A 21763-nucleotide genomic window follows, 5' to 3' on the forward strand; every position below is an offset into this window, starting at 1 on the left:
AGCAACCAGGAAGCTGCGTATGCCTCCATGTGACAGAGTTGCCCCAAGGGGTTGCAGCTTTTGGCAACCGCTTGCGCTCTGATTTGTGCCACTTAAGTGCTGCGCTTGCAAGGGAGATTTAAAAACGACTCAGAAAAGAGCAAACCAGGCAAATGAGGAGGGCAGAGACTGTCCAGGCCTGTGGAGCCCAGGAGGCATGGAGTTAAAATCCACATGGGGAGGCAAATGATTGGGGGGGGGGGCTTGAAGCCAATCTGAGGCATGTAAAGAGAAAATATAAAGAACTGCAGCAAGAAAAGCCACTGTGTGATAGTTTATATTGAACCATTGGCTCCACACACAGGGCACAGGCTGTGGCTGAGGGAGGGCTAATGCCAAGCCGAGCTGGCTGCAGGCAGCTGAGTGACACTGGGGGACGGGGATTCTCCAACCAAATGTTTGGGTGCCAAATGAAGGTGTAAATCACAAACAATCCCACACCAGTTTGGAATTGTGATTAATAGAATGATTATTTATTTAACAGGGGAAACTACTTACAGATCACAGTCCCAGACAACTGCCCTCTGCATGATCAGGAAAGGAGTCTAGGAGCCGGAAGTGGAACCAGAATCCAGAGAAAGAATGGAGGACAGCCACTGCTTCCTTAAAGAGAGAGACCACACCCCAATGGGCTGGTATCTCAGAGGCTAGTGTCTGAACGAGCAGAAGGAGCTCCGGCAGCAGCTGTTTAGTACTCCATTGTGAAAATGTACCACATTTTTAATTTCCATTATTTGGTCAAGGGGCATTTAGGTGGTTTCCAGGTTCTGGCTATGACGAACAATGCTGCTATGAACATAGTTGAGCACATGTCCTTGTGCCATGATTGAGCATCCTTGAATATATACCCAAAAGTGGTATTGCTGGGTCTTGAGGAAGGTTGTTTCCTAATTTTCTGACCTACTGCCACACTGATATCCAAAGAAGCTATACCAGCTTTGTACTATGGCCAGCAATGCAGAAGTGTTCCCTTTTCCACACAACCTCTCCAGCATAAGTTGTCATCAATGTTTTTGATCTTGGCCATTCTTACAGGTGTAAGATGGAATCACAGGGTTGTTTTGATTTGCATTTCTCTCATGACCAAGGATGTTGAACATTTCTTTAAGTGTCTTTCAGCCATTTTAGATTCCTCTGTTGAGAGTTCTCTGTTTAGGTCTGTAATCCACATTTTTATTAGATTATAAAATCTTTTGATGACCAATTTCTTGAGTTCTTTGTATATTTTGGAGATCAGCTCTCTATCTGATGTGGGGTTGGTGAAGATCTTTCCATTCTGTAGGCTATCATTTTGTCTTGTTCAGTATGTTGGTTCTTTGCTCTACAGAAGCTTTTGCATTTCAGGAGGTACCATTTCTTAATTTTGTCTCCCAATATTTGTGATACTGGGGTTTTATTTAGGAATTGGTCACCTGTGTCAATGCATTCAAGTGTACTTCCCACTTTCTCTTCTATGAGGTTCAGTGTGGTTGGCTTTATGTTGTAGTCTTGATCCATTTGTACTTAAGTTTTGTGAATGATGATAGATATGGATTTTTATTCTTCTACATATTTATACCCAGTTGTGCCAGCACTATTTCTGGAATATGATTTCTTTTTTCCATTTCATATTTTTTGCTTCTTTGTCAAAAATAAGATGCTTGAAGATGTGTGGAATAATAATAATAATCTAAGATAGCTGGGTCTTAGTTTCAGTTCCATTAGTCCTCCTGTCTGTTCTTATGACAATACCAGGCTGTTTTCAGTACTGTTGCTCTGTAGTAAAGTTTGAAGTCAGGTATTGAGATGCCTCCAGAAGTTCTTTTATTGTACATGATTGTTTTGACTATCCTCAGTATTTTGCTTTTCCACATGAAGTTGAGTACCATTGTTTCGAGGTGTGTGAAGAATTCTGCAGGATTTTGATGGGCATTGTATTAAATCTGTAGACTCATTTTTTGTAAGATTGCCATTTTTCTATGTTAATTCCATCTACCAAAGAGCATGGGAGATATTTCTATGTTTTGGTGTCTTCTTTAATTTTTTCTTCAAAGATTTAAAGTTTTGCATTACAAGACTTCCACTTTTTTGGTAAGAGTTACTCCAAGATATTTTGTACTGTTTGTGGCTATTGTGAAGTGTGATGTTTCTCTGATAACTTTCTCAGCCCATTTTTAGCTGTGTAAAGGAGGGCTACTGATTTTTTTCAGTTAATCTTGTAACCTACTACATTACTGAAAGTGTTTATGAGTTGTAGAAATTCCATGGTAGAATTTTTTGGGCTGCTTATGTAAACTATCATATCATCAGCAAATAGTGATAGTTTGACTCTTTTCTGATTTGTATCCACTTGATCTCCATTTGTTGCCTTATTGCTCTATCTAGGATCTCAAGAACTATATTGAATAGATATGGAGAGAGTGGACAACCTTGTCTTGTTCCTGATTTCAGTGGAATTTCTGTGAGTTTCTCTCCATCTAGATTGATGTTGTCTGTTGGCTTGCTATATATTACCTTTATTATGTTTAGGTATGTTCCTTGTATTCCTTCTCTCTCTCTCTCTCTCTCTCTCTCTCTCTCTCTCTCTCTCTCTAATATCTTTATCATGAAGGGATGTTGTATTTTGTCAAAAACATTTTTTGGCATCTAATGAGGTGATCATGTGCTTTTCATTTTTCATTTTGTTTATATGATGGATTACATTGACAGATTTTCTTATGTTGAACCATCCTTGCATCTCTGTAATGAAGCTGACTTGATCATGGTGGATGATGGTTCTGATGTGTTCTTGAATTCGATTTGCCAGTATTTTATTAAGTATTTTTGCATCAATGTTTATGAGTGAGATTGGTCTGTTATTCTCTTTCTTAGTAATATCTTTCTGTGGTTTGGGTATCATGGTAATTGTAGCCTCATAAAAAGAGTTTGGCAATGTTCCTTCTGTTTCTATTGTATGGACCAATTTGAGAACTGTTGGCATTAATTCTTCTTTGAAAATCTTGTAGAATTCCGAGATAAAGCATCGGGTCCTGGAATTTTTTTTTTTTGATTGGGAGTCTTTAGATGGCAATTATTATTTCTTTAACAGTTATCATTCTGTTTAATTTGCTTATCAGGTCTTAATTTAATTTTGGTAAGTGATATTTATGCAAAATGTTGTCCACTTTCCTTAAGTGTTTCAATTTTGTGGAGTACAGGTTTTCAAAATATGACCTGGTGATACTTGGGATTTCCTCTGCATCTGTTGTTATGTCCCCCTTTTCAATTCTGATTTTGTAAATTTTGATAGTCTTTCTCTGCCTTTTTGGTTATTTTGGATAAAGTTTCGTCTATTTGTTTGATTTTTCTCAAAGAACCAACTCTTTGCATCATTGATTCTTTGTATTGTTTTCTTTGTTTCTATTTTGTTGACTTCAGCTCTCAAATTGATTATTTCCTACAGTCTAGTTCTCTTGGGTGAGTTTGCTTCTTTTTGTTCTAAAGTTTTCAAATGTTATGTTAATTCACTACTGTGGGATTTTTCCAGCTTTTTTATGTAGGCATTTAGTGTTATGATCTTTCCTCTTAACACTGCTTTCATTGTGTCTGATGAATTTGGTTATGTTGTGTCATAATTTTTATTAAATTTTAGGAAGTCTTTAATTTCTTCCTTTATTTCTTCCTTGGACCATTGTTGATTCAAGTGAACACTGTTTAATTTCCATGTGTTTGTGGGCTTTCTAGAATTAGTGTTGTTTTGAATTCTAGTTTTAAACCATGGTGATCTGATAAGATACATGGGATTATTGCATATTTTTGTAACTGTTGAGGTTTGTTTTGTTACATACAGCCCAACTACACTAATTAGAGAAAAAGATGTTGCATGTGTTCTTACCTTGTCATTGGTATTTGCTACAATAGGTTCACAGAGTATGTGGTCAGTTTTTGAGAAGATTCCATGAGGTGCTGAGAAGAAGGTATATTCTTTTATATTAGAATGGAATATCCTATCCTAAAGATATTTGTTAAGTCTATTTGAGGTATAACATCTTCTGGTTCCCTTAATTCTTTGTTAACTTTTTGTTTGACTGACCTGTCCAGTGGTTAAAGTGGAATGCTGAAGTCTTCTACTCTTAGTGTACATGGTTCAATGTATGATTTAAGCTTTACAAGTATTTCTTTTACATATGAGGATGCCCTTGTATTTGGGGCATAAGTGTTCAGTATTGAGATTTACTCTTGATGGATTTTTCCTGTGACTAATATGAATTGTCCTTCTTTGTCTCTTCTGATTGATTTAAGTTTGATGCCTACTTTGTTATACATTAGGATAGTTACATCACCTTGTTTCTTAGGTCCATTTTATGGGAAAAAATTTTCCCAACCCTTTACTCTGAGGTGATGTCTGTCTTTGAGGTTGAGGTGTGTTTCTTGTATGCAGCAGAAGATAAATTCTGTTTTCATATCCAATCTGTTAGCCTGTGTCTTTTTATATGTAGCTGAGTCCATTTATATTAATTGATATTAATGACCAGTGATTACTATCTCCTGTTAATTTAGTTTTCATTGTTAGTGCTGTTGTTGTGTATTTTCCCGTTCTTTGGGATTTGCTGTTGTGAGATTATTATTATCTGTGTTTTTCTTGATGGAGCCAACTTCCTTGGGTTAGAGATTTCCTTCCAGTACTTTATGTAGGTCTTGTCCTTTCCTTTACAGAAGTTTCTCAGTTTCAGAAGGTCCCAATTATTTATTCTTATTCTCAGTGTCTGTGCTACCAGGGTTATATTTAAGAAGTAGTCTCCTGTGTCCATGGATTGAAGACTAATTCCCACTTTCATTATATCAGGTTTAGTGTGGTCAAATTTATGTTGAGGTCTTTAATCCATTTAGACTTGAGTTTTGTGCATGGTGATAGACATGAATCTGATTTTATTCTTTTGCATGTTGACATCCTGTAATGCCAACACCAATTGTTGAAGATACTTTATTTTTTTCCATTATAATTTTAGTTTCTTTGTCAAAACTCGGGTGTTCATAGGTATGTGGATAAATGTTCAGTGTAGAAATAGGAGTGGCAGGCTGCTTCCCACTGCCTGGCTCCCACATGCATGGCTAGCTTATTCTTTTAAACACTGCTTGGCCCATTAGCTTCTAGCCTCTTACTGGCTAACTATCACATCTTGATTAACCCATTTCTAATAGTCTGTGTAGCACCACGAAGTGAAGTGGTGGCTTACCAGGAAGATCTTAACCTGCTTCTATCTCAGAGAGGAGAGAGTTTTGGTGACTGCCTGACCCGGCTTCTTTTTCCCAGCATTCTGTTCTGTTTACTCTGCCTACCTAATTTTCTGTCCTATTAAAGGGCCAAGGCAGTTTCTTTATTAACCAATGAAAGAAACACATAGACTGATGACTCTTATCCATCATTTTCCCTTTTTCTGTTTAAACAAAAAAGAAAGGCTTTAACTTTAACATAGTAAAATTACATATAACAAAACAGTTATCAAGCAAGAATTACAGTTATGCTGCTGTCCAATGCAGCCTTGTAGATGCTGGTCTACAAGGCTAGCTCAGTCGGTAGAGCATGAGACTCTTAATCTCAGGGTCGTGGGTTCGAGCCCCACGTTGGGTGCCAAAATGAAGGCGTAAGTCACAATGCCACACCAATTCGGGGTTATGATTATTAGGGTGGTATTTATTTAAAGGGGAAAAAACTTACAGATCACTGTCCCAGGCAACAGCCCTCTACACAACCAGGAAAGGAGTCTAGTCGCAGGCGGAGCAGGAAGTGAAGAGCGAGAGGAGAGGGAAGTGGCCACTTTTTTAAAGGGAGAGAGACCACGCCCCATGGGCTGGTATCTCAGAGGTGATAGGCTGGAGGAGTGGGAGGACCTCCCGCAACACAGTTACAATATTTAGATTTATTTTATCTTTTATAAAGATAAAACAAAGGAAAACTATAACTAACCGTTCTTCAACTCCATCAAAGACTCCAGAAGGGTATACTATTACCTAAGTAAATAAGAAGTAAGAACTTTCAAAACTGTAGAAATAACAGAGATATCACGCTGCCTGGAGAGTCACCCAAAGTTCCTCTGTACTGTTGGGGCATCCATCTTCAGCCTACAGGTCCATAGTATCTAGCAGACATTTCCATGAAGCAGGAAAATTCAGACATTTCAGTCACTTTTTGCTGTGTCCTGCAGAATGTCTCACAGACTCTTTCATAAATCAGGAATCCCGAAAGGCCATCTCACATTTAAGCAAGTTCAGCAGTCCTCTCTGAAGGTTTTCTATGTCCAGTTCATGCAACAGTCCAGGCAAGAGCAGTTTCTTGTCCAATTGGCTATCAAACTCCATAAGGAGCCTCTTCAATGCCCATCTTCCTCTTGAAGTAGCTGATGCTGCCAGGAGCAGATGTGTCCCATTGTCATGAAAATCCCTAAGTTATTAAAACATTAAAGGCCATATTCTTCAGTATTTGAAAGATATGAAGAATATCTATCTAATTGAAATATATATATATATATATATATATATATATATATATATATAATCTAACTAACATGACCACAAATTTGACTATTATAGATGATTATCCATTAGCAACCTATATTTCCTAATTATACATTACATTTTAAAAGGAACTACACAATCACAATACCTCAATCAAGAGAAGAAACACATATACGTATAACAAAATTGACCTTAAAATTCATACCAATGCAAATTATTCATATCTATATCATATCCCCCTTTAAATGTAAAAGAACATTCATAAGCAATATTTGGGAATATGGGTGCAGTTATTTATCTCCAAACTTCTTCCTGCTGTATAGGGGCATTGTTAATTAGGTCTTTCATGGTTTACCCTGTGTGCCAGCTTCATCTCAGTCAGCAGTTGAGTGAAGTAATTTTTTGAAGGTGTTTACAGCAACCTTTCAGGAGGACATGGTCTATCACACCATATTGGGATAGAAGCAATCCCCAGGGTCTCATACTTTGTGAAAACAAAAGAAGAAACTCTTTTCCAAAGCATGATATCCTTAGATCCAAATTCTGAAGTCAAGATACCTTTAGAACATATATGCAGGTTCATCAGCTTAGCAGCCCATACAATGAAACATCTCTCTGTACTTAGCTCCTTTACAGTCAAAACTTTTAAAGAAAACACAACAAAGAATCCAGACTCTCTGTGAATTTTCCATTTTTACGTTGCTTATTTTTACTCTATCACTTTACTTTATTCTGTCTCTTTAAAGATTTTACCTTTTTTAAAAGACATTAACTTTATTCTCTCTCTGTTTTTTTTCTTCTCTCTCCCAAGCCTATGTCTGAATCTGTCCTATTGTAAATCTGTAATTTTTTTCCTATCCAGGAGCACTTTGTTTTGCACTTTTAAATCGTTAAGTGCTTAAGAATCTAAGCTGTGACATTCCTAGGTCAAAAACAGGTACTGCCTGCTTGCCCCACCCAGTCCAACATGGCAGAGCTGCTTGTCCCTCTGATCATTGCACATTGCAGTAACATGGTGGAGCTACTTGTGCCTCTGAGCCGCAGCCCACAATGACTTCCTTTTAGGCACACAGCGAGTCTAGTTGCCATCAAACAAATTATAGCACTTTACTCCAAATGCTCCATTCAAAGACAGAAGGAGGAGGAGCCAAACAGAGATCGCTATGGTGGCACAGCCCAGAAAGCTGGCATTTTAAAACAGCCAGTTTTTTCCTACTGCTGAGTCAGGACAATTTCCTTGTGGCATGCAACCCACAAACAGCAAAAAGCTGTCTTAAATTCTCTCTCTCTCTCTCTCTCTCTCTCTCTCTCTCTCCCTCTCTCTCTCTCTCCTTTTTAAGCCCTCTCAGGTTTTATGTGGCATTAGTTAACCATGTTGAGTGCCACTCTGTAGAAATAGGAGTGGTAGACACTTCCTACCACATGGCTAGCTTAGCCCCGGAAATAACAACAAACCAATTGTATTCTTTTAAACACTGCTTGGCCCATTAGCTTCTAGCCTCTTACTGGCTAACTATCACATCTTGATTAACCCATTTCTAATAATCTGTGTAGCACCACAAAGTGGTGGCTTACCAGGAAGATCTTAACCTGCTTCCATCTTGGAAAGGAGAGCTATGGCAACTGCCTGACTCGACTTCTTTCTCCCAGCATTCTGTTCTGTTTACTCCGCCTACCTAATTTTCTGTCCTATTAAAGGGACAAGGCAGTTTCTTTATTAACCAATGAAAGTAACACATAGACTGATGACCCTTCTCCATCAGTCCAGGAGTTGGGGGCCAGCCTCAAAACAATTACCATTCTTCCAGAGTAGAGGTGTGGGAATTTAGAAATATACTAAAGAATACAAAGTTGCAAACAGAAATAATAAAACACAGAAACACATACGATAGTATCAGGAGGGAATTTCAGTGAGTACTGAAAATTTGCCTGTTTTTAGTTTTCAACTGGTTAATATACCCCTGATTTCAAAAGGTAGAAGTAGAACAAAAGGACTGCATTAACACACAAATTGAAAGTCATGGGGTACATTCATCACCCATACCCTTGACTCATGTGCTAGACCAAACACTGTTTAGGCAAACCACTCCCTGGGTGGAATCCCAAGTTATTTTCATAAAGGGAACTAGAACTTAGCTGGATCCTTAGACTTTGGTTTTAGATAGGAACCAACTACTTTCCTATTTCTGGCAACTAGCCACACCTGTTGACAATGGCCTTCAGACAGCTGAACTCTGATTTAAAACTAAGTGGGACCTTTGTTTGAGTTAGAAGCACAACAATAATCTTGAATGAACTAAACACAATACCAAACTCTTTGATCCTTGGCCTTTGTGGGACTCCACATCCAGGTCTTCAATTTGATTACATTGGTCAAGCTCTGTGTTTTTATGCCAGTACCAACCTATTTTCATTACTATAACTCTGTAATATAGCTAGATTTGAGGAATGGTGGTCCCTCCAGAAGTTTCCTTATTGTACCAGATTGTTTTGGCTATACTGCTTTTTTTGTTTAGTTTTTCAATATGAAGTCCAGTATTGTTCTTTCAAGGTCTGTGAAGAATTATTTTGGGATTTTGATGGGATTGCATTGAATCTGTAGATTGCTTTTTGAAGAATTGCAATTTTTATTATGTTGATCCTACCTATCCAAGAACAAAGGAGATCTTTCAATTTTCTAATAACTTCTTCAATTTCTTCAAAGACTTAAAGTTCTTGTCTAATAGGTCTTTCACTTCTTTGTTTAGTGTTACCCCATAATATTTTATGTTATTTGTGTCTATTATGAAAGGTGATATTTCTCTGACTTCCCTCTCAGCTTCTTTATCATCTGTATCTATGAGGGCTACTGATATTTTTTAGTTGAATTTTAATCCTGCCACATCACTGAAGGTATTTATCATCTGTAGGAGTACTCTGGTAGAGTTTTTATGGTCACTTTTATATACTATCATATCATCTGCAAATAATGAAAGTATGACTTCTTCCTTTCCAATTTGAATCCCTTTGACCTTTTTTGTCTTATTGCTATGACCATAAGAACTATGTTGAAGAGATATGGAGAGAGTGGACAGCCTTATCTTGTTCCTGATCTTAGTGGAATAGCTTTGAGTTTCTCTCCACTTAATTTGATGTTGGCATTCGGATTGCTGTATATTGCTTTTATTATATTTAGGTATGTTCCTTGTATCCATTATCTATCCAAGATCTTTATCATGAAGTAGTGTTTGATTTTTGTCAAATACATTTTCAGCATCTAGTGAAATGATCATATGGTTTTTTTTCTTTTGTTTATTTATGATAAATAAATATATATGATAGATTTTTTTTATGTTGAACCACCCCTGCAGCTCTGAGATAAAGCCAAATTTGTAGAAGGAGCTGCAGGCTGCATTCATGCCATCCTGCTCCGGCTGCCTGGCTAGCTTATACCCCAAAATAACAACAACAAACTGTGTTCGTATAAACACTGCTTGGCCCGTTTCTATTAATGTGTGTAGCTCCACGAGGTGGTGACTTACCAGGGAGATTCTAGCTTACATCCATCCTGGGTCGGAGCTTCATGGCATCTGCCCCAGTGAGTCTGAGCTTACTTCCTCTTCCTCCCAGCATTCTGTTCTGTTTACTCTGCCTACCTAATTTTCTGTTCTATCAGGGCCAAGGCAGTTTCTTTATTTAACCAATGACCTTCCTCCATCACAAATTGATAATGGTGGATCATTGTTTAATGTGATCTTGGATTCAGTTTATATCCATGTTCATGAGTAAGATTAGTATTTAGTTCTTTTTCTTGCTTGAGTCATTGTGCAGTTTTGGTATCAGGGTAACTGTAGCCTCATAAAAAGAGGTTAGCAATGCTCCTTCTGTTTATATCATGAACACTTTTAAGACTACAGATATCAGCTCTTCTTGGAAGTTCTTGTAGAATTCTGCACTAAAACCATCCAGATCTTGCCATTTTTTGGTTGAGAGGTTTTTGATGACAGTTTCTATTTTCTTGCAGTTTATTTAAATTGTTTATTTAAATTGGTCTATTTAAATTGTTCACCTTGTATTGATTTAATTTTGGTATATGGTATATATCTAGAATATTGTCCATTTCTTTTATGTTTACCAATTTTGCGGAGTAAAGTATTTGCAGTATGACCTAATGACTCTGAATTCCCTCAATTTGTCCCCCTTTTTATTTCTGATTTTGTTAATTTGGATGTTCTCTCTCTGCCTTTTTGAGTAGTTTGGATAAGGGTTTGTTTTCTTTGTTTCTATTTTGTTGATCCCAGCCCTTAATTTGATTATTTCCTGTCTTCTGCTCCTACTGAGTGAGTCTGCTTCTTTTTGTTCTAGAGCTTTCAGGTCACTGATGTGAGCTTTCTCCACTTTCCTGATATAGGCACTTAGTGCTATGAACTTGCATCATGGCACCGCTTTCATCGTGTCCCATAGTGTTGAAAACATTGTTCCTTCATTTTCATTGAATTTAAGGAAGTCTTTAATTTCTTTCTTTATCTCTTCCATGACCCAAGGTTTGTTCAGTAGTTCACTGTTAAATTTGCATAAGTTTGTAGGCTTTTGAGAGTAATATTGTTGTTAGATTCTAAATAGCCTGTGGTGATCTAATAAGACACAGTGCATTACTCCAATTTTTTTGTATCTGTAGAAATTTGCTTTGTTACTGAGTATGGTAGTAATTTTAGAGAAAGTTCCCTGAGGTGTTAAGAAAAGGGTAGATTCTTTTATGTTTTGGTGGAATGTTCTATAGATGTCTGTTGAATCCATTTGATTCATGGCATCTATTAATTTTTAGTCTGTTTGACCTTTTCACTGGAGAGAGTGGAGTGTTAACATCTCCTACTATTAGTGTGTGGGGTTTGATGTGTAATTTAAGTTTTAATAATGTCTCTTTTACATATGTGGGTGCTCTTGTATTAGGGGCATAGATGTTCAGGATTGAGACTACATCTTGATGGATTATTCCTGTTATGAGTATAAAATGTCCTATGACATCTCTTCTGATTGACTTTAGTTTGAAATCTATTTTGTTAGATATTCGGATACCTACACCTGCTTGTTTCTTAGGTCCATTTGGTTGGAAAGCCTTTTCCAAACTCTTTACTCTGAGATAGTGTCTGTTTTTGAGGTTGAGGTGTGTCTCTTGCATACAACAGAAGGATGGATCCTGTTTTCATATCCATTCTTTTAGCCTATTTCCTTCTATAGATGAATTGAGTCCATTGTTATTAAAAGATAGTAATGATCAGTGGTTGATAATCCTTTCTTTGGGTTATGATGGTGGGGGTTTATTGGTTGCCTGTGTTTTTGTGGGTGCAGTTAGCTTCCTTGGGTTGATATTTTCCTTCTAGTACTTTCTATAGGACTGGGTCTGTGAATACATATTGTTTATATCTGGTTTTGTCATGGAATATCTGGATTTCTCCATCGATGAAGATTAAAAGCTTTGCGGGATATAGTAGTCTGGGCTTGTATCTGTGGTCTCTTAGTGTTTGCAGCAATCAGTAGAGGACCTTCTGACTTTCATGGTTTCCATTGATAAGTTGGGTGTAATTCTAACAGGGTCTGCCTTTATATATTTCTTGACCTTTTTCCTTTGCAGCTCTTAATATTCTTTTTTTACTCTGTATGTTTTATATTTTGATAACTATATGGTAAGAGGATATGTTTTTTTATCCACTCTTTTTGGTGTTTCATAACCTTCTTGTATCTTCATAATGAAATACTTCTTTGGGTTGGGAAAGATTTCTTCTATGATTTTGTTGAATATATTTTCTGTAGCTTTGAGCTTGTTCTTCTACCCATATTATTGTTAGGTTTGGTTCCACAATGTTGTACCTATTTCCTGGATGTTTTGTTTTAAGAATTTTTTTGGATTTAATGTTCTCTTTGATGAGTCTATTTCCTCTACAGTATCTTCAACACCTGCAATTCTTTCTTCTATCTCTCATATTCTGGTGGTTATATTTATCTCTGTAGTTCCTGTTCATTTCCTCAGATTTTCCATATCCATAATTCCCTTGCTTTGTGTTTTCTTTTTTATCTGTATTTCAGTCTTGAATTCTTGACCTGTATGCTTTTCCTATTTAGTTGGTGTTTTTCTTCATTTTCTTGGATTTCTTTGAGGGATTTAATAATTCTTTCCAATTTTTTGTCTTTTCCTCCATTTCTTTTAGGGAGTTGTTCATTTCTTCTTTAAAGATCTCCATCATTTTTATGAAGTTACATTAAAAGTCATCATCTTCTGCTTCCTCTGGATTAGGATGATCAAGTCTTCCAGTTGTGTGACCAATGGTTTCTGGTGTTACCTTGTTGCTTTTTAGGGTGTTGAATGAATTCTTGCATTGGCACCTTATCCATCTCTTCTTTTAAATGAGGTCAACAGTGTCTTTGTGCCTTGGTCTCATCCTTGCAGTGGCTATCTGAGTGTTTGGGAATTTTTTTTGGTCTGCTATGCATTGTCAATATCTGTGCATCAAGATGCCTCTTAGATCTCTCTATGCCTGCTTTCTTGATCTTCTCTCCTGGTTCACTCTGTTGCTCCCTCTCTCTAAATCCCCTCAGTGTTGTAGCAAGCACTTGGTCCTCTCAGTATTGTAGCAAGCTGTGTTTCAAAGTTCCACCTAGTTACAGGAGGATAGGCAAGTTTGGGGAAATAATGGGGCTAGTAATTTGAAGGGTCTGGTAGATGGAGTTGGATAATTGGGGAGCCCATCTGAAGGAAACTCTCATGCCGGCTGGCTAGAAAAGTCAAAGGAGTTGGAGAAATGGCCCAGGGTTTTGCCCCACTGTGGAGGTCCTAGAGGTTGGGGTATTGCATCGTTTGATTGTTTACTCACATCTTAAGTCCCCTCAGAATTGGAGCAAGTGTGTTTCAGAGTTCCACTGAGGTTACAGAAGTCAATATAATGTTTTTATCTGGATGGTGGCAACACACTCTTTTATTTTTATTTTTTTTAGAAAACCACAAATAAAAAGTTTAATTTCAGAGTCCAACTTCATCATTTATAAATACACTAAATCATAGTTCACACAAATTTAGACTGAGCCTACATACAGTATTTCAACAAAAGAACAGCTTTTTCTAAAAGGTCAGAAGCAAATGAGTGATTTGTCTCAGAGCCACATGCTCTGCTTTCTGGTGACATGGATGGTCAGCCACAGCACATTCTTTTAATACCAGCTCTTACAAGACATGAGGATCTATTACATTAAGGCCATCCTCATCTACAGTCTGTGGTTAACTAGGCAGGTTTTTAGGTGTCTGTAGTCCTCATGGAACAAAAGACCTAGTTATGAAGCATGTCCAAGTATATATTCTATGTATAAAAACTATTTATCTAAATGGAAAGTCATGTATTTGACCATCAAGAGATATGTGTTCCCATTAAACTGACATGCCATCATAAGATGACATGTACATATTTAATGAAAATGCATGGTAAGAGGGATATTCATAGCTGTTTTGTATGATTGAAACTACAGAAGAAAGCAACAGTTTTCAGAGTAAGTTGGAATTGCCTCATGACCTGCAATAGCTTGTGATGAATCCTTTTGACAACTAGAAAACTCTTTCAACTGATAAAATCTTCAAATAAGTGGCTAGATACAAAATTAATTTTAAAAAATTAGTAACCCTCTTATGCACATAAGAGAACTAGGCTCAGAAAGAAATCTTGGAAGCAACACCCTTTTAATAGCTATAAATAACAGAAAATATCTTGTGGTAACACTATCCAAGCATGTGAAAAAGATCTGCATGACAATAACTTCAAGTCTTTGAAGAAAGTATTTTAAGCTAAGGTGTGGTGGTGCATGTATTAAATTGCAGCACTTGGGAGGCAGAGGCAGTAGCATCTCTGTGAGTTTGAGGCTAGACTTGTCTACAAAGCAACTTCCAACAATGGTAGGGCCTTTCTTGAAGATATCTACATTAAGGGAGCCATTTTGGGGTTGGCAAGAGACTTGACTCTAGAGGGGATCCCAGGTGTCCATGAGGATGTCTCCAGCTAGGTCCTTGGGCAACAGAGGACAAGGTGCCTAAACTGTCCTGGCCCCACTATCCACTGATGATTATCTCAAATATCACTATAGAATCTTTGTCCAGAGATGGATGGAGATAGAGACAGAGACCCTCATCAGAGCAACGGACTGAGCACCTAAGGTACAGTTGAAGGGCAGAAGGAGGGAGAAGATGAGCAATGAACTCAGGACTGTGAGGGGTTGGTCCACCCACTGAAACAGATCGTCAACATTCTATGTATAACTCTGGGTGGAGGAATGGGCTGCACTCAGTACCTTTGTGTAACTAGGTTTTTTATTAGCTAATATTCGCCCTAAAGGGGGGTCCCTTGGCCTTCAGCTTATCCTGAGGGATAGGATGCAGTTTTAAATCCCAAAAGGACTCAGCACAAAAAAATGGATTCCATCCCAACCTTTCCAGGCTTTCAGTCCCCTTGTTGTTGATAATTTTATAGAAGTAAGAACTAGTAGCTGGCTGTTCGGCTTCTCTGATCTTTCAGTTTTCACCCCCTAATATCTGACTCCAGATTTTTTATTAGACCAATTAGAATATGCATTGCAGAAAAATGGTTAACAAATAAGGAAAAACAAGACATCCAGGACAGCTAAAACAATCCTGTATAATAAAAGAACTCCTTGAGGTATCACAGTCTCTGAATTCAATCTCTCTGCTACAGAGATATAATAGAAATAAAAACTGCATTGCATTGTCTAAAAAATAGAAGTGTTTATTAATGGAATCAAATTAAAGACTCAGCCATAAGTCTTTATTCCTATGGATACATGATTTTTTATAATGAATCCATAAAGACACAATGAGAAAAAAAGCATCTTTAACAAATGGTGCTGGCACTACTGGATGTCAGCATGTAGAAGAATGCAAATAGATGTATATATTTCACCTTGCAAAAAAACTCAAGTCCAATTGGATCAAAAGACCTCAACATAAAAATAGGTACATTAAACCAAGTATAAGAAAAAGTGAGAAATATACTTTTTTTTCAATTTAGGGAGAGATTTTATTTTTTTAATTTATTTATTTATTAAAGACTTCTGCCTCCTCCCCGCCACTGCCTCCCAATTCCCTCCCCCTCCCCCTATCAAGTCCCCCTCCCTCATCAGCTCGAAGAGCAATCAGGGTTCCCTGACATGTGGGAAATCCAAGGGCCACCCACCTCCATCCAGGTCTAGTAAGTTGAGCATCCAAACTGCCTAGGCTCCCACAAAGCCAGTACGTGCAGTAGGATCAAAAAGCCATTGCCATTGTTCTTGAGTTCTCAGTAGTCCTCATTGTCCGCTATGTTCAGCAAGTCCGGTTTTATCCCATGCTTTTTCAGACCCAGGCCAGCTGGCCTTCGTGAGTTCCCGATAGAACATCCCCATTGTCTCAGTGTGTGGGTGCACCCCTCGCTGTCCTGAGTTCCTTACTCGTGTTCTCTCTCCTGCTCCTGATTTGGACCTTGAGATTTCAGTCCTGTGCTCCAATGTGGGTCTCTGTCTGTCTCCATTCATCACCTGATGAAGGTTAATATTCAGGAGGATGCCTATATGTTTGTCTTTGGATTCACCTTCTTATTTAGCTTCTCTAGGTTCGCGAATTATAGGCTCAATGTCCTTTATTTATGGCTAGAAACCAATTTTGAGTGAGTACATCCCATGTTCCTCTTTTTGGGTCTGGCTTACCTCACTCAGGATAGTGTTTTCTATTTCCATCCATTTGTATGCAAAATTCAAGATGTCACTGTTATTTTTTCCCTGCTGAGTAGTACTCTAATATGTATATATTCCACATTTTCTTCATCCATTCTTCCATTGAAGGGCATCTAGGTTGTTTCCAGGTTCTGGCTATTACAAACAATGCTGCTATGAACATAGCTGAGCATATACTTTTGTTGTATGATAGGGCCTCTTTTGGGTGTATTCCCAAGAGTGGTATTGCTGTGTCCAGGGGTAGGTTGATCCCGAATTTCCTAAGAAACCGCCACACTGCTTTCCAGAGTGGTTGCACAAATTTGCATTCCCACCAGCAATGGATGAGGGTACCCCTTTCTCCACAACCTCTCCAGCAAAAGCTTTCATTGGTGTTTTTTATTTTAGCCATTCTGACAGGTGTAAGATGGTATCTTAAAGTTCTCTTGATTTGCATTTCCCTGATCGCTAAGGAAGTTGAGCATGACCTTAAGTGTCTTTTGGCCATTTGAAGTTCTTCTGTTGAGAATTATCTGTTCAGCTCAGTGCCCCATGTTATAATTGGGTTGATTAGCCTTTTATGGTATAATTTCTTGAGTCCTTTATATATTTTGGAGATTAGACCTTTGTCAGTTGCATGGTTGGTGAAGATCTTCTCCCAGTAAGTGGGTTGCCTTTTTGTCTTAGTGACAGTGTCCTTTGCTTTACAGAAGCTACTCAACCTCAGGAGGTCCCATTTATTCAATGAGGCCCGTAGTGTCTGTGCTGCTGGGGTTACACGTAGGAAGCAATCTCCTGTGTCCATGTGTTGTAGAGTACTTCCCACTTTCTCTTCTATCAGGTTGAGTGTGTTCAGACTGATATTGAGGTCTTTAATCCATTTGTACTTGAGTTTTGTACATGGTGATAGATAAGGGTCTATTTTCATTCTTCTACAGGTTGACATCGTTGTGCCAGCACAATTTGTTGAAGATGCTCTCTTTTTTCCATTGTATACTTTTAGCTCCTTTATCGAAAATCAGGTGTTCATAGGTTTGTGGGTTAAAGTCAGGGTCTTCTATTCGATTCCATTGGTTGACTTCTCTGTTTTAATGCCAATATCAAGCTGTTTTCAATACTGTAGCTCTGTAATAGAGTTTGAAGTCAGGGATGGTAATGCCTCCAGACAATTCTTTATTATATAGGATTATTTTGGCTATCCTGGGTTTTTTTCTTTTTCCATATAAAGTTGATTATTGTCTTCTCCAGATCTGTGAAGAATTTTGATGGGATTTTGATGGGGATTGCATTGAATCTATAGATTGCTTTTGGTAGAATTGCCATTTTTACTATGTTGATCCTCCCAATCCAAGAGCAAGGGAGGTCCTTCCATTTTCTGGTATCCACTTCAATTTCTTTCTTCAATTCCTTAAAGTTCTTGTCAAATAGATCTTTTACTTCCTTGGTTAGAGTTACCCCAAGATATTTTATGCTATTTGTGGCTATCGTGAAAGGTGAAGCTTCTCTAATTTCCCTCTCTGCTTCCTTATCCTTAGTGTATAGGAAGGCAACTGATTTTTTGGAGTTGATCTTGTATCCTGCCACATTACTAAAGGTATTTATCAGCTGTAGGAGTTCTTTGGTAGAGTAGAGTTTTTGGGGTCGCTTATGTATACTATCATATCATCTGCAAATAACGAAAACTTAACTTCTTCCTTTCCAATACGAGTCACCTTGACCCCCTTGTGTTGTCTTATTGCTATTGCTAGAACTTCAAGCACTATATTGAAGAGGTATGGAGAGAGTGGACTTCCTTGTCGTGTTCCTGAGTTTAGTGGGATGGCTTTCAGTTTTTCTCCGTTTAATTTAATGTTAGCTGTCGGCTTGCTGTAAATAGCTTTTACTATATTTAGGTATGACCCTTGTATCCCTAATCTCTCCAAGACCTTTATCATAAAGGGGTGTTGAATTTTGTCAAATGCTTTTTCAGCATCTAATGAAATGATCATATGGTTTTTTCTTTCAGTTTATTTATATGGTGGATTACATTGATAGATTTACGTATGTTGAACCAGCCCTGCATCTCTGGGATGAAGTCTACTTGATCATGATGGATAATTTTTCTAATGTGTTCTTGGATTCGGTTTGCCAGTATTTTATTGAGAATTTTTGCGTCAATATTCATGAGTGAGATAGGCCTGTAATTCTCTTTCTTGGTTGGGTCTTTGTGTGGTTTTGGTATCAGGGTAACTGTAGCTTCATAAAAGGAATTTGGCGATGCCTCTTCTGTTTCTATATTGTGAAATACATTAAGGAGTATAGGTATTAGCTCTTCTTGGAAGTTCTGGTAGAATTCTGCATTGAAACCATCTGGTCCTGGACTTTTTTTGGAAGGGAGATTTTTGATAACAGTTTCTAGTTCTTCGCAACTAACAGGTCTATTTATATCGTTCACCTTGTCTTGGTTTAGCTTTGGTATATGGTACTGATCTTAAAAAGTGTCCATTTCTTTTGCATTTTCCAGTTTTGTGGCCTACAGGCTTTTGTAGAAAGATCTAATGATTCTCTGAATTTCTTCTGTGTCTGTGGTTTTATCCCCCTTTTCATTTCTGATCTTATTTATTTTCATGTTCTCTCTCTGTCGTTTAATTAGTTTGGATATGGGTTTGTCGATCTTGTTGATTTTCTCCAAGAACCAACTTTTTGTTTCATTGATTTTTTGGACTGTTTTCTGTGTTTCTATTTTATTGATTTCTGCCCTCAGTTTGATTATTTCCAGTCTTCTACTCCTGCTGGGCGCATGTGCTTCTATTTTTCTAGAGCTTTCAGGTGTGCTGTTAAGTCCCCAATGTATGCATTCTCCGTTTTCTTTAAGTGGGCACTTAGTGCTATGAACTTTCCTCTTAGCACTGCTTTCATTGTGTCCCATAGGTTTGAGTATTTTATCTCTTTATTTTCATTAAATTCAAGGAAGACTTTAATTTCTTTCTTAATTTCTTCCTTGACCCAGGTGTGGTTCAGTAGTTGACTGTTCAGTTTCCATGAGTTTGTAGACTTTCTGTGGGTAGCATTGTTGTTGCCTTCTAACTTTAGTCCGTGGTGATCTGAAAAGACACAGGTGTTTACTAATATTTTTTTGTATCTGTGGAGGTTTCCTTTGTTTCAGAGTATGTGGTCAATTTTCGAGAAGGTTCCATGAGCTGCAGAGAAGAAGGTATAGTTTTTCCTATTTGGGTGGAGTGTTCTATAGATGTCTGTTAAGTCCATTTGCTTCATTACCTCCAATAATTCTCTATTAGGTTTCTGACTGATTGACCTGTCCATTGGTGAGAGAGGTGTATTGAAGTCTCCTACTACTAGTGTGTGTGGCTTAATGTCTGCCTTGAGTTTTAGTAATATTACTTTTACATAAGTGGGTCCTTTTATATTAGGGGCATAGATATTCAGGATTGAGACTTCATTCTGATGAAATGTTCCTGTTATGAGTATAAAGTGTCCATCTCTTCTCTTTGATTGATTTAAGTTTGAGGTCAGTTTTGTTAGAAATTAGTATGGCCACACCTGCTTTTTACTTAGGACCATTTGCTTGAAACACCTTTTCCCAACCCTTTATTCTGAGTAGATACCTGTCTTTGTGGTTGAGATGTGTTTCTTGCAAACAGCAGAATGTTGGATCCTGTTTTCATATCCAATCTCTTAGCCTGTGCTTTTTTATAGGTGAATTGAGACCATTAATATTAAGTGATATTAATTACCAGTGGTTATTTACTCCAGTTATTCTTATTGTTTTTGGTAGTAGAGTTTGTGTGTCTCCCTCTTTGAGTTGTGCTGGTGAAGTGTCACTAGATGCCTGAGTTATTGTAGGCAGTGTAGGCAATGTTGGGTTCCTTGGGTGGCGATTTTCTTTCTATTACTTTCTGTAGGGCTGGATTTGTGGCTATGTATTGTTTAAAATTGTTCTTATCCTGGAATGTCTTGATTTCTCCATTGATAGTGAACAGTAGCTTGGCTGGGTATAGTAGTTTGGGTTTGCATCCATGGTCTCTTAGCTTCTGAAGTACCTCTATCCAGGACCTTCTGGCTTTCATGGTTTCCATAGAGAAGTCAGGTGTAAGTCTGATAGGTTTACCTTTGTAAGTTACTTGATCTTTTTCCTTTGCAGCTCTTAATATTCTTTCTTTAACCTGTGTATTTAGTGTTTTGATTATTATATGGAGAGGGGATGTTTTTCTTTGATCCAGTCTGTTTGGTGTTCTGTATGCTTTTTGAATATTCAAAGGAATATCTTTCTTTATGTTGGGAAAGTTTTCTTCCATAATTTTGTTCAAAATATTTTCTGGGCCTTTGAGCTGTGACTCTTCTCCTTCTTCTATTCCTATTATTCTTAGGTTTGGTCTTTCATTGTGTGCCATATTTCCTGAATGTTTTGTGATGAGAATTTGTTGGATTTGCAGTTTTCTTTGATCAGTGCATTTATTTTCTCTATGGTGTCCTCAGAATCTGAGATTCCTTCTTCTATCTCTTGTATTCTATTGATTATGCTTGTTTCTGTAGGCTCTGCTTGTTTACCTAGATTTTCCCTATCCAACTTGTCCTCCATTTGTGTTTTCTTCCTTGCTTCCATTTCAGTTTTCAATTCTTGAACTCTTTCCATTACCTGTTTGATCATTTTTTCTTGGTTTCCCAGGGTATCATGTACATATTTACTGATTTCTTCAAACTTTTTGTTATTCTTCTCATCCATTTCTATAAGGGCATTTTTTACATGTTAAGTGACTCTATTGTCTTCATAAAGTCAATTTTTTCTACTTCTTCTGTGTTAGGGTGTTCAAGTCCTTTTGTTGTAAGTTCATTGGGTTCTGGTGTTTTCATGTTGTTTTTCAGATTATTGGGTGAAATCTTACCTTGGCACCTGCCCATCTCCTCCTATGAATGCTATCTAATGGGTCTTTTAAAACAGGAACAGGTTTTCCTGCTGGCCAGGGGCCCCACTTACAAAATGCATTCTCTCCGTTTCCTGGGTCCCACCGCTGTCCAAGATCTCTTTCACCACTCAGAAAGGTCTTCAGGACCAGGACCAGGCTCCCCATTGGCCAGGAACCTCGCCAACAAAAGCCCTACCCCTCTGCAGGCTAGCCACAAAAACAGAGAAAGTTCCACTGCCCTCTGCCCCAAGCTCCTTATCCAGTGCCCAAACAGGCTAAACTGGGTGATCCTGCGGCCCGTGGAAGGGAGGGGGAGTGAAGGAGGCCCCTGGCCGCAAGCTGCGATATGCCAGGGAGAGAGAGGTTGCAGCAGAGGAGGAGCAGCCCCAGCAGAGGGGACCAGCCCTTGCAGGCTAACCGGGGGTCAAGGGGGTCGGGGAATGCCCCTGTTCCATTTCCTGTGTCCCGCCGCAGGCCAAGAACACTCTCCCCACTCAGGCCGGTCTTCAAGGACAGGACTAGGCTCCCCATTCGCCTGTGGACCTCGCCAATAAAAGGCCTACCACTCTGCAGGCCAGGCCCCCAAAAACCTACTTGATTTAGTTGTAGTGTGGCAATCTGCTCTC

This window comes from Microtus oregoni, unplaced genomic scaffold (genome assembly GCF_018167655.1).
Source record: "Microtus oregoni isolate MIOR12 unplaced genomic scaffold, Mior012 000016F_ref0000370, whole genome shotgun sequence".
In the NCBI taxonomy this organism is placed as follows: domain Eukaryota; kingdom Metazoa; phylum Chordata; class Mammalia; order Rodentia; family Cricetidae; genus Microtus; species Microtus oregoni.